The sequence below is a fragment of the Epargyreus clarus genome, unplaced genomic scaffold, assembly GCF_041222505.1.
Source record: "Epargyreus clarus isolate Ecla_fem2 unplaced genomic scaffold, WU_Ecla_fem_2.2 ptg000035l, whole genome shotgun sequence".
Classification (NCBI taxonomy): Eukaryota; Metazoa; Arthropoda; class Insecta; order Lepidoptera; family Hesperiidae; genus Epargyreus; species Epargyreus clarus.
Genome location: NW_027332240.1, coordinates 8,162,297 through 8,174,867, shown reverse-complemented (window position 1 = coordinate 8,174,867; position 12,571 = coordinate 8,162,297). Strand labels below are relative to the sequence as shown.

The window sequence follows — 12,571 nt, the reverse complement described above, 5'->3', positions numbered from 1 at the left end:
ACCTAAATTATTCTATGTAAAATCATTTTGCCCAGTTAACATTCATATTTAATTTTGTTACAAGTTATGTACATTTAATTCCAATTATATACTATAGTCAGCGCCAAACTGCAAGTCCGCTTTGAAGTTGTTTCGAGCAGATGTAGTCATACAATTTGCTATGGCGACGCGATTTATTTCTATGTTCAGGGCGGACTAGCAGTTTTACGCTAACTATACCTACCACCCAATGGCAATAAAATGGTGACAAAGATTATGTTTACAAATTTAAATGTCAATCAGCCAGGCAATGAACCCTCCATTTGAATACTGGCTGGGCCGCCTAAACGATAAATTTTACTTGTCCTAATTCTGTCTGTTTGTTCGCGACCGCAACACATGGAATTCGTCATCATAATGAATGTTATATTAGGTCTTTGGTTATTGCAAACATTGATAAACGTCTAAATTAATGAATATTGTCACAGCGACCGCAAGCTGTGGTTTATTTTCCAATTTACGATCTAATATTACACCTTTGAGGTGACGCTGTTAAATGCAAGTGAAATCTGATACACAGATGTAATAATCATTTGAATAACACTACAATGTAAATTTTAAAACCCATTAAAACTTTATGACAAATTATACGTATGGTATAACGTAACTCCAGAACCAAAATAAATAATTTTCAAAATACGAAATATGAAAAAATACTTTTTAAAAGATGAAAAATAATTATGCACACGTATAAAATTTCTTGGGCCACTTCTTCTCCATAGCTCACCTTCCGTGGTAAACCGTTGTAATTCAAAAGTTGTAGTGTTTCTTCTGTTGGAAAATTCTTTTATATAAAAATGGAAAATAATCATAATAATATCCAGTACGGGTACATAATTATTATATCTATGTGGTGATATACCAATTGGCAGATGCTTGTGGTAGATGCGCTTTCTTCAGCAGCCTGTGTTTTGCAAGTTTCACTGAAGTCATGGTTGCATTACTAATACTAATCATTATTTTTAAATTTAAAGAAGGTTTCAAAGTTGTTTGTTTGAACAACCGAAGATTGCGTAGGTAAGTAGCGTATTTTATTTTCTTTTTGTTTAAATCGAATCTAATTACGTAATATAAGTAAGTAACTTAGGTAGTGTTAATTTTGTTTAATATAAAGTTCATCTTGTTCTTTCTTAAAATAAATAGTGCCATAGATCAATAAGGCTACATGCCGGTTATATACTTCTATGTAGTAGGTAGGTACATATATGTAAAAGTGCAATGTGCAATTGTAATTAGAACCTTTAATAACATTTTATGTACACAGTACCTTCTTTTTTTTCTTACCGAGGGGGAAACCTTCAAAAGGTACCCGGCGGCGTGGGAGCGACGCCGGATTATGTGGGATTCTTACCGCACTAAAACCCCCCCAGTGGCCGTCCTCAACGCTTGTTGGAGAACTCCGGGATCTCCGACGGAACGCAACCGGAGTCCTCCAAGCGCGATGCCCCGATCGGGCTCTGCCTTGGGAGAGCAGTTTTCGCTCCTCCCGCACCATTTAGTGTACACGTTGCTATGCGACCACACATACCGCCGTCCTTCCCTGGATCGCTTATTGGACGACTAGAGCTCCCACTCTTGCCGCCCGCAACCCCGGAAGCCCCCTTTTAGTCGCCTCTTACGACAGGCAGGAGTTACCGTAGCCCTATTCTAGTCCCGGAACTACAGGGACAATGTACACAGTACCTAGTTTTGTCATGTATAATAATACCTCCTTTATAGTCGGTATTTACATAATTTATTTGCACATACTTATTACATATTATTCAGTTTATGGCTTGGAATATTATAACAATTTAGCATGGTCTTGCTAAACAAAATATTGCTCGTTAAACATACTAATTTATTTGCAAATAGAGCACTTTTTGCGCAAATTATTTCAACATCGGACTTGACCTATATCAATCAATACTAATATTATAAAGAGGTAAAGTTAGTAACTTTCGATTGTTTCTTTGTTTGTAAGGGCTAATCTTCGGAAATACTGAACCGATCATGAAAATTCTATCACAATCAGAAAGCTACATTATTCAGGAATGTTATAGGGTATATTTTATTATGATTGAACAAAAAGTGGGCGAAGCCGCGGGTAGGTACTGCAATTTTTTAAGAATTTACTTAAATTATAATAAAAAATATATATTTGACAAAAAATAAAGCATGTCTTTGAGATAAAAAAGCTATATTATTGTTGTACCTACTAAGTAGATTTTCTGGTGGTAATTGTTCACTGTTGCCTATAGGCATAGGTAATCAACTTCATATAGAGCGGGGCAGTCACCATACCAGTCTGACGCGCAAAGGGTTCCGGGTTCAATCCCTGGCCACACAAAAATCTGAATGATGAATTTGGATATCTGGTTTGGGTCTGGGTGTTAGTATATTCGTCTTTGTGTGTGTCACCCTGTGAGTGTAGAAAATCTACCTCATCTCCGGTCGAAATATTTCATAACCTTATTATATCTTTTAATTTTTAGCATTGGTCATAGTAAGTAATGATACTTCGCCGCCTTGAAATTGAATGAAGCCACAAACGGCTGATTTGTCAGTTATTTTTTTGAATTCTTGGCAAATAAAAAACATTTTTAGAGAAATTTTACGAATAAATAACGAATACTGCGTAATTTACATAAGAAATAAATAAGTATTTTAAATATTTTAGAAACATTTTAACACGGAGACGTGGCAAATCTTTTTTAACGCAAAAATTTCAATTCTCAAAACTGGTTACATTTTCTTGTTAGGAGTTAGTAATCTTTACTAATCTATGGCGAGGTGTAATCGCGGTGTAAATTTGTAATCGCAGTTCAATTAAAAATACTCGAATCATTTATAACATCCATCTATCGATTTTTATTATTCATAGACCTACTCTGTCTGTATACACCTAAATCATTACCAGTTATGTGTTACGACAGGCAAGCTGATCAGAAGAACTAGTTCGTAAAATATTGTTACGGATTCATCATTGTCGAGTTTTTCAGTCGTTATTCAATAGCAAACGTAACGTATGTGTTGCATGCTTGTTATGTAATTGCGCGATTGTTATTGATAATGTTGCCAGGGTAACTGATTTTCGGATATTTATGACTGTATGTTGCCTTGTTTTGATTTAAGGGTGCAATGTTACCAGGGGAGGTTTACTAGTGGTACAACTTTCGGGTCGCATTTTGCAGACACACTTAAGATAAACTATAGTTTTTTTTTACAATATAGTTGTAGCAGACGAATATACAGTCTAGCTGATGGTAAGTGACTAATTCTGCCAATGAACATCTGTAATCAATCCCAGATGTGTCCCAGATAAGTCCTGCCTGAGGCCGGCTTCAGATGCGCCGCTACTCTCGAGGACTAAGCTTGAATACCTCAGAAAAGTATGTCTTCCTTACTACACCCTTTAAACCAAAACATAGCAGCTAACATTGCCATTGCATTTGCATAAATAGGTATGGCGGTAGTGCCACCGGAGTCGAATATAGAGTTTTTCCACCTTGAAATAGTATATTACCTACTTGTATGAGTTATTTATAATTTTGTACACTTCAATATTATTTATTCGTCGTTATAGGTATAAATCACATTTTTAAATACTTTGATATTTAATCTAGCAACACTACCAGTTAAGTAAACCACTACTTGTTATTGTATAATCATAATTAGATGTTAATGTTTTAATTAGAGAAAGAACCAACCGTCCATGATGTTATGATTCGCGAATTTCAAAGTAATTTCAATTAGCATAGGTGACTACCTATGCTAATTGAAATTACTTTGAAATTCGTTAAAATTTAGATTTATACTTAGAAACTGTTATTTATTGATTAGAAACATGACATAGGCTTTACTCAACAACTTAAATCTATAGAGAGTGATCTCCATAATAGAGATAAAAAATCCAATGTATGATTGAAGTTTGTTGTTTAAGTTTTGTTTTGAAGGTGGTAGAACCCTTTGTGGTTCGACTCCGGCGGCACCAGCGCCACACCTATTTCTACCTAATAACAGCAGTTTTAGGCGTTGCTGTGTTCCGGTTTGAAGGGTGTGGTAAGGGAGACAGACTTTTCCGAGGCGTTCCAGCTTAGTCCTCAGGGGTAGCGGCGCATCTGAGGCCGACCTCAGGTAGGAATATCTAATCCTATCTGGGGTTGATTACAGATGTCCATGGACGGCAGTAGCCACTTATCATCAGGTGGACTGCATGCTCGTCTGCTACTCTTATATTATAAAAAAAAGAAGTGGTGAACAAGTTTTAACTTTTTTACAGTATTTTTTCGGATTTTTGTCGACAACAGTTGTATTTACCTAATTATTACATTGTTTGTTGAAATAATTTTAGTTGTTAGAAATACATTTTTGAAAGAACTAAAAATGTCATAGTTATTTGAAAGACGACAGACAAATAAATATTCCTTTAATTATGGGCCACTACTCCTTCATTGCCCCAAGAGCTCCAAATCCAGCCCTGCTCATGACCTATTTGACATTCCACTGGGCAGTCTTCTCACAACTACTACGTTTTGATATTTGATTATGCTTCTGTAATGCACCTTTATTATTATGTTATTAGCTAAACTGTTATAGTTATATTTATATTTTACAATGTCTACGTAATGCGTTGTCGGAGGTCAGGCCTTTGCGTTATTTTACGCAAGCATAAATATTTTGAGGCTTAATATTTGAATAAGAAATGTCGTTAATATGCAAAATACTAGTCTTAATACAAACAATACATAACTTTTTAGTGCTCTTTAAAGCTTTAGTTTTGGAACTATGATTACTAAAGTTAATATAATTTACAGTTTTCTCCCTATGCCGTGGGTGTATTGGTAATAATGATAACACACAAGGATAACACACACACACACTCACTTAAACACACACAAGATTTTTTTATTTATTTATATGTTAGCCTAACAAATCGAATCTGGAACCCTCGGTAACAACGCTACAGTGACCACTGCGCCTAGGTCATCAATCCTCAATATTCAAGCCATGAGACTCAGTTAGATAATATCCTGACGAACTGCACGGCTTCAAGAAAGTGCAATCTTAGGGTCATCGGGGTGTAAACGTTATAACATTTGGTCTATAGGCCAGAGCTTCTGAGTTCCTAGCTCTAGAATTACCTAACCCACGTTAGGTAATTTTATCTAAGGCCAGGTATCTGTGGAAGCTTATTTTCTAGCTTAAGCAGTCACACCTACTTATTTAAAACTGAATGAAGGTTTTATTCAATTTTCATTTAAGTATAACTATTTTTAATAGCAAATTTGAGAATGACATAAAGGCGTAGTGTGGTTGCTGCCTGAATTTAATTCCAAATTTTGAAATACATGTTTTATACTGGTATTAAAATGATACTTATTTATGAGGTAAATATAGGACTAGCAGTATAATGTTTTGTAGTTGACGAATCGTACACTTGAAATCATGGACTGTAGTAGTTTCATAGATTCCCACATTTCATATTCTTTCATACTAAATTGCTTGTGGAACAACATAAATATACATACTTACATACAAAATTTAAGCTATTATATAGTTATTTACTCCACACAACTTTAGACCGATGTCAATGAACGTAAAATAAACCTTAAAAGCTTTCATTAACTTCGATAGCCGTAAACAAGGTAGTAAATCATTCATTTCAAATTTTTATTACATAATTTTCGTAAGTTGAAAACGATTTATTCGTATGACAAAAGGCGAAGTCGAAACAAACGTAAACCGGACCATCCGTTGCTGCGCTCGCGCAGACCCACCGAGCAAGTTCTGCCGGCTACAGGCTCAGTTATGCGCGAGCCGTCGCGGGGTGCGGACGTGTGATTCCCGTCGTTAGTGTCAAAAAAACGCGATCGTTACCGATGTTTTACAATTGTGCTTAAACATTGCCGTGTTACAAGTTTTAAAAAGCACAGTGTGACAATGAACGGATAGTTGGCGATACAGCAGTTTTAGGTAAGGTTACGCGGCCGAGTTGAGAAGGGCCCTACTTCATAGCGTTTGACTAGCTGAGTTCTTTTCGAAAGGCTTAGTTGGTTGCTGGTTGGTTTTGCAAGGCGATTCGCATTCTAAATACTAAGGTAACTATACTAACACTCGGTGTGTCAACAATTGAAACAATTGTGAAACATAATTGATTATTGGATTGAAGATTTTGTTTGATATGCAATTAATTTGCTTTGAGGTACAATGTGAATTTCTCTGACCTTGCCAAGTTAGTGGAATGTCAAGTCAATGGTGAGCTGGTGAGCGTTGTTCGGTCGTAGGGCCACTTGAGCGAGATCCGGAATTTGGAATGCAAATTGCTGTCGGATCTAATCGTAAATGCATGTGTAATGTACTAGCGTAAATGTTTAGACGAATTACTTAATCTAAATTTCTAAATTATGTGTTTATGTTCAGTAACTGAATCAGGATTTTCGTATAGGGTTTGATCCAGGAAAACTAAGATTAAAAAAAAAATGTCGAAAAAAATCCTATAAAGAGATATATATCAAAATGGTCGAAAATCTCTATAAAATATAAGAAATAAAATGGTTTAATGTTTCCGAAGTAGGATTCTCCGGTTTAGAAAATTATGCCGTCTCCTAAAAGTTCCACGAATGGAGTTAAGAACATTATATATTTTGAGGGCTTAAGCAAAGTCTCCCATTAATTATGTTTATAATTATTAGAATTACAATAGCAGTAATTAAATATTGGCTAAATTAAGTCAATTTGAAATGCCAAGGGTATGATGACTTTTAATTTAATTGTAATCGTTTTCTATATTTATTGAGATACCGTTAGTGCAACTAAAATCATAGATAAATATTTTTTAAAACCGGATTCCCAAAACAATTATACAAGTATTCACAACTATAAATGAATATAAATTACTGAAGTATTTAATTTAAATGTCAGTAAAAACTGCATTTAGAGTAAGAATAATTTTAGTGAAAATAATCTGTAAAATAAAGTTCCCCCAACGAATGGCGATAAGAAATTCTAACAAATCTTTACCATTAGAATCGAAGACATAGAATTCTGTGCTTAATTTAATAGCGCTTTCTACATTCAAAGACACAAACAATAAACCCAGAAATAAAATTTAATTTCATTATATACACGCCCTAGTTCGGAACCTGGAACTTTCTGCATGTCAGACTGAGAAGATGACGCTACACCACGCATTTCATCATTGTAACTCCTTAATTGCTGATTTATGAACACAATTGGTATGACCGTCCTTAGCCTGATATGCACCCCAGATTTTGTCTCAGCCAACATATGGACTTCTTGGCTCTAGGGTGTTGAGCATTATTTAGCAGCTATTTCAACTTTAACCAGGTCACATGTAATATCTGATTGAGATTACACTAAGCTCACAATATAATGATTGTAATTTTACGATTCAAGAGCGACTCCTCCAAAAATCCTAATGAATTGTGATAGATTTTGGCACAATTTAACTTCTTGTGGTAAAACCCCTCATGATTCGACTAAGGCGGCGGCATCATCGCCACACCTATTACTTCTGAAAGGGGTAAATCCTTCCTGACTCAAGTGTAGCGCCTTTACCACCTTTACTTCACCTGTTTCTGTTGAGAGTGGTAAGACCTTCCTGATTCAACAGTAGTGGCATTACTTCTGAAAGTGGTAAATCCTTCCTGACTCAAGTGTAGCGCCTTTACCGCCACACCTTTTGAATGGTAAAAGTATTTTATCTTGTAGTGTTTTGGTTGAAGATTAACATGGAATTTACATGTTCCCGGGATATTTCCAGAACTTGACCTGGCAAAAGTCTTGAAAAGAATATTTCTATACTATCTATTATACTACCTATCTAATTTTTAGTACCTTATCTATCTATTCTACCAGCTATATACGTTTTTGCACATTAATTTGTTCAACAAGATCAGAAAGAATGGTGGACCGGACCACTGATCGTATATGGACCTTGATACATAAAATAATTGTTGAGTGCCAAAGAAATCATCGCATATGTAACCTTGAATAAACCTGTGTTACATTTAAGCTTGTAAATGTGTATAGGATGCGGTTACACACATGTGGGACGTAATATAATGAAACTGATATCTTCACCTGTTACGTATAAGATTTTTTTTATATTTAAGAACCAAACGAGCACGCAGTCCACCTGTTTGTAAGTCACTGCAGCTCATAAACATCTGCAATCAACTTCAAGTATAACTCTCATATAAATTCAGTTATTTACGCTATAACCTTTGTGTTTGGATCACGGCAAAGCTTTTGAGTGCTAAATTTCAACTCATTTGTTCCACTAGTCTTGGTGCAAAGTGGCTGTGACTTACGGACGATGAGACACACGAATGATCCTATAATGTCTCCGGTTGTTTTTATCCGGAACCCGTAAAAAACGTTTTTATGGTTGTGTAAGGTCTACCAAATTGCAATTTGCCAGCGTGGTGGACTATGACCTAGATTCCCCTTAATCTAAAGAGAAGACCCGTACCCTGTGGGACAGTAATGGGTAGACGAAGAACCCAGAAAGATCTGCGTTTAACACTGCATTATAAGGCAGAAATATTAAAATATATTAGCGGTGGTATCACCACATTCTAACTAATCTACAAGGATTTTACTATCTTGTTCATTAATATAGCATCCTCTTCTTCATTAATGTTTATAAAAAATGTGATAAAAATAGTGATACTTCGAACCAAGTATATTTTTTTGGAAATCTCAAACAACATAAATAGGTGACTTTATGCTTTGTTTAGGTAAAACCTAATGAGGCGACACCGTGTTACATAATGGCAGTAACAGATTACATCGTTCTCATGTAATAAGCCTGAACGATAATTAATGCATTCTAGTGTAGTGAACCGAATGTCGTTCGAACACTTGACATGCGATCTCGGCCTTATTTTGATGTTTTTTTTTTATTTTTAAACGAGTGTATGAGTAATGTTTTTTGAGCTTATGTATGTACATATGTATGTCTCATTCTTTGGCACGCCCTATAGCCCAAACGGCTTGACGAATTGTCACATATGAGGTGTCGTTGTACTCGTCTAAATTGTGGGAGAGACAAGGTTAGGTATATGTTTTAGTAGACGAGTTTTTGTTATTACAATAATTGTTTAGTTTTCATACATATTTCATTTTTATAAAATTGAAGTTGCAAACGAGCATCTAGTCCACAATACTTCTGAATACGGACATCTATAATTAATCTAAATTAATAATAATAAAAAAAATAATAATTTTAATAATACCATCGGCGGCCTTGTCGCTAAGCAGCGATCTCTTCCAGGCAACCTTTGGTGCGGAGTTAAAGTGAAAAGAAATAGAATGATAGGTAGGGTGCAAATAACACATTGTAGAATTGGCATAAAATACAAATTTTGGAACAGATTACAGGAAGACGGATACGTTTTTTTTTTTTTTTTTTTTTTTATCTTACTATAGGCTTGCGTTTTAAAAAGAAAAGTATTTTCAAGATGGTCATGGTTGCGAGGACTTTGAGAATTTTTAGTAAGCACTATTGGTAGGAAGAACATTAGATAGATTTAATATTAATAATGGGCACAAGTTGCAAGATGCAACTTAGGTACACTTTTTCACGAAATTATTGAAAATTTTATCAACCTGCTTCAACTGCACGTACTTCTGTGCAAGACTTCAATCTTCCTCTACTTTGGTTATGTTTTGCAAAAAGGAAAAACCTACGGAACTTCTAAACGCCTACATATCTTAGCATAAAAGTTACTATCTATTTTAGCATCTTCAAGCTTATCTTGTATAGATAGAAATCTAACAATTTTCAACGCTACTTTTATGTGTCGTAAACTAAACAAGAGTTTAACAATAGCTAATATAAATTCTAGTTTCGAATAGACAAACAACTCTATATTTTATTGTCTGTACTTTCTCCGCGAAGTATTCTATTTTATCAAAACTTAAAAAATCTCTAGGTTTTTTTTATTATTATATTTTATTATTATATAGGAATAGCAAATGAGCATGGACGTATGTGGCTACTGCCGTCCATGGACATTTGTAATCAACGCTAGATAGGATTAGATATTCCTATCTGAGGTCGGCCACAAATGCGCCGCTTCCCCTGAGGACTAAGCTCGAACACCTCAGAAAAGCATGTCTTATCACAACTTTCAAACCAGATTACAACAGCGCTTATCGCTTCTGTTAGTAGGCAGAAATAGGTGTGCCAGTGGTGCCGCGGGAGTCGAATCACAAAAGTTTCTATCACCTTCAATCTTCAGGTGTTAAGTAACTTACACATTCTTACGACTCCTACAAAATCTTATCAAACTAATCACCATAGCAATGGTATTTCGTATCGTGTACAATGTCCCACTGGTTATTAAATTATAATTGAAACTGGCCCCATTCCTACGTTATCACCGGTCTTACAGCACCATTAGCCAAGGTCCCTAGTCCTGCGCATTCTAGCTTCGGAAATGTCTTAGAATATAGAAACTAGTAGATATCGCCTATTAATAGACTATAGCACAGGTCATAGACTACAATGTCATAGAGTCCTAATCGTCATAATAAATATTTTTTTCTTTTTATTTAATTGTTAAATAGAAATGGGGGGGCTGGTCGCTCACGTCCGTAGGCAGATGACCCAAGGTAACCCTACACGTGCCCCCCGGGTGGTGCTAACGAGCGGCAAGGGCCATCACAGGCCTAGGAGGTGCTAATTACTCCCCTGAAAGAGTGAGCATATGCCGGCAGCAGGGCATAGAGACATCATGACTACTGCGGTGCGAAAGGAAAGGGGAAGCCATCGCACTATTATTCCCATGAAAACTGCTATGGAAAAGTCTAGAATAAATAAATTTAGTAAGGCATGCGACCCGGAAACCAACCGGCGCCTCTGTGCGTCCAGGGCACGAGGTGTGAAATGGGCTACTGGCCGTTCTGAAGTTTCTCACCAGGCACAGAACGGAAATTTGGCTACTGGTGAAACGCACGATATCACTAAAAAAATGCCTTATAAATATAAAAGAGTGCTCCGTCTGGCTACATGGAACGTAAGAGGCATGCTGGACAGCGGAAAAAAAGAAATAATTGACAAAGAACAAGTTGAATATAAAATCGACATTCTTGGCCTTAGCGAAACTCATATGCGCGGGTCTGGTCACTTTACAACAACAAGAGGCAACACAATCTACTTCTCAGGACCAGAAGGGGAAAGTAAGAATGGCGTTGCAATATCGCTTTCCTCCAATACACAAAAAACAGTCATTGGATATAAACCAGTTTCCGATCGTATTATAACTATGAAACTTAATACAAAGCCGTGTCTGCTAAACATCATACAAATATATGCACCTACATCAGCATCATCAGAAGACGCAATTATGAACTTTTATAATACCTTAGATGACACTCTTCGTGAAATTCCTAAAAGAGAAATAACAATGATCATAGGAGACTTTAATGCAAAAGTTGGAAACACCGATAATGATGACCACATAAGAGACATAGTTGGGAGGTTCGGCTTAGGGACACGAAATGAAAGAGGCGAGCGACTTATACAGTTCTGCGCAGAGAACTCTCTCTCCATTATGAATACGCACTTTCAGCATCATGTTCGCCGACTTTATACTTGGGTTTCTCCTGGAGACAGAGTCAGAAATCAAATCGACTACATCCTTATACAGCAGAGATGGAAAACATCAATACTTAACGCGAAAACGCTTCCTGGAGCTGACTGTGGGAGTGATCATCAGTTGTTAGTAACCAAAATGCGTATAAAACTTAAAACCTGTCAAAGAAACATCCAAAACAAAGTGACACCTCTCTGCAAAAAGGAACTCCAACATTTCGAAACTAGTTTTTCCCACGAAGTCTCTAGAATTCTAATGTGTGGCGATGTAGATACGGATTGGAATAGTTTCAAGAATCTTATGCTTTCAGAAAAAGATAAAGCTCGAGAACGCCAACCCAGTCTCCAACGGAAATCATGGTTATCAGATGAGACCTGGGCCTTGATTGAAAAACGAAAAGAACTGAAAAGAACCAACAATAAGGATGAATACTCCCACCTATCCACAAAAGTTCAGTTCTTGTGCCGGAGAGATAAAAACACCTATCTCAATAACATCTGTTTAGAAATTGAAAACTGTGCGCAACATCTGCACACCGGAGACCTGTTTAAGCAAATCAAGATACTTACTCGAGACTTTAGACCAAAAACCTGGGCTGTCGAAAGCAGAGACGGAAAATTAATAACTGATATAGACGGAGTAATCTCACGGTGGAGGGAATATGGTCAGGACCTGTATAAAGATAGTGACGCCTCAAGCGTATCCATTAGGTACACTGACACACAGTTAGAACCCGACATACTACTGTCAGAGATGCAGAACGCCATCAAGAAGTTGAAGGACAAGAAGTCCCCTGGAAGTGACGCCATTTTCGCAGAGGAACTCAAACATCTTGGAAGTAATGGTCTTAAGTACCTACATGATATCTGCAACCGGGTGTGGCAAAAACAAAAATGGCCAAAAGACTGGAAGGAGTCAATTCTCGT

At 36.4% G+C, this 12,571-nt stretch overlaps 1 protein-coding gene across 2 annotated transcripts in view; it reads left to right on the top strand.

Annotated features, from left to right (window-relative positions):
- The first annotated feature begins 5,812 nt into the window (after nucleotides 1-5,812).
- B4 (imaginal disc development protein B4) overlaps nucleotides 5,813-12,571 on the top strand; it is a 165,563-nt gene continuing 158,804 nt past the window's right edge. The window contains exon 1 of one of the 2 annotated variants that reach the window (XM_073092033.1): nucleotides 5,813-5,994. The gene's annotated coding sequence lies outside the window, so the exon portion shown is untranslated. Of the gene's footprint in view, nucleotides 6,120-12,571 lie in introns of both variants that reach the window. The other variant, XM_073092034.1, reaches the window with a different exon arrangement.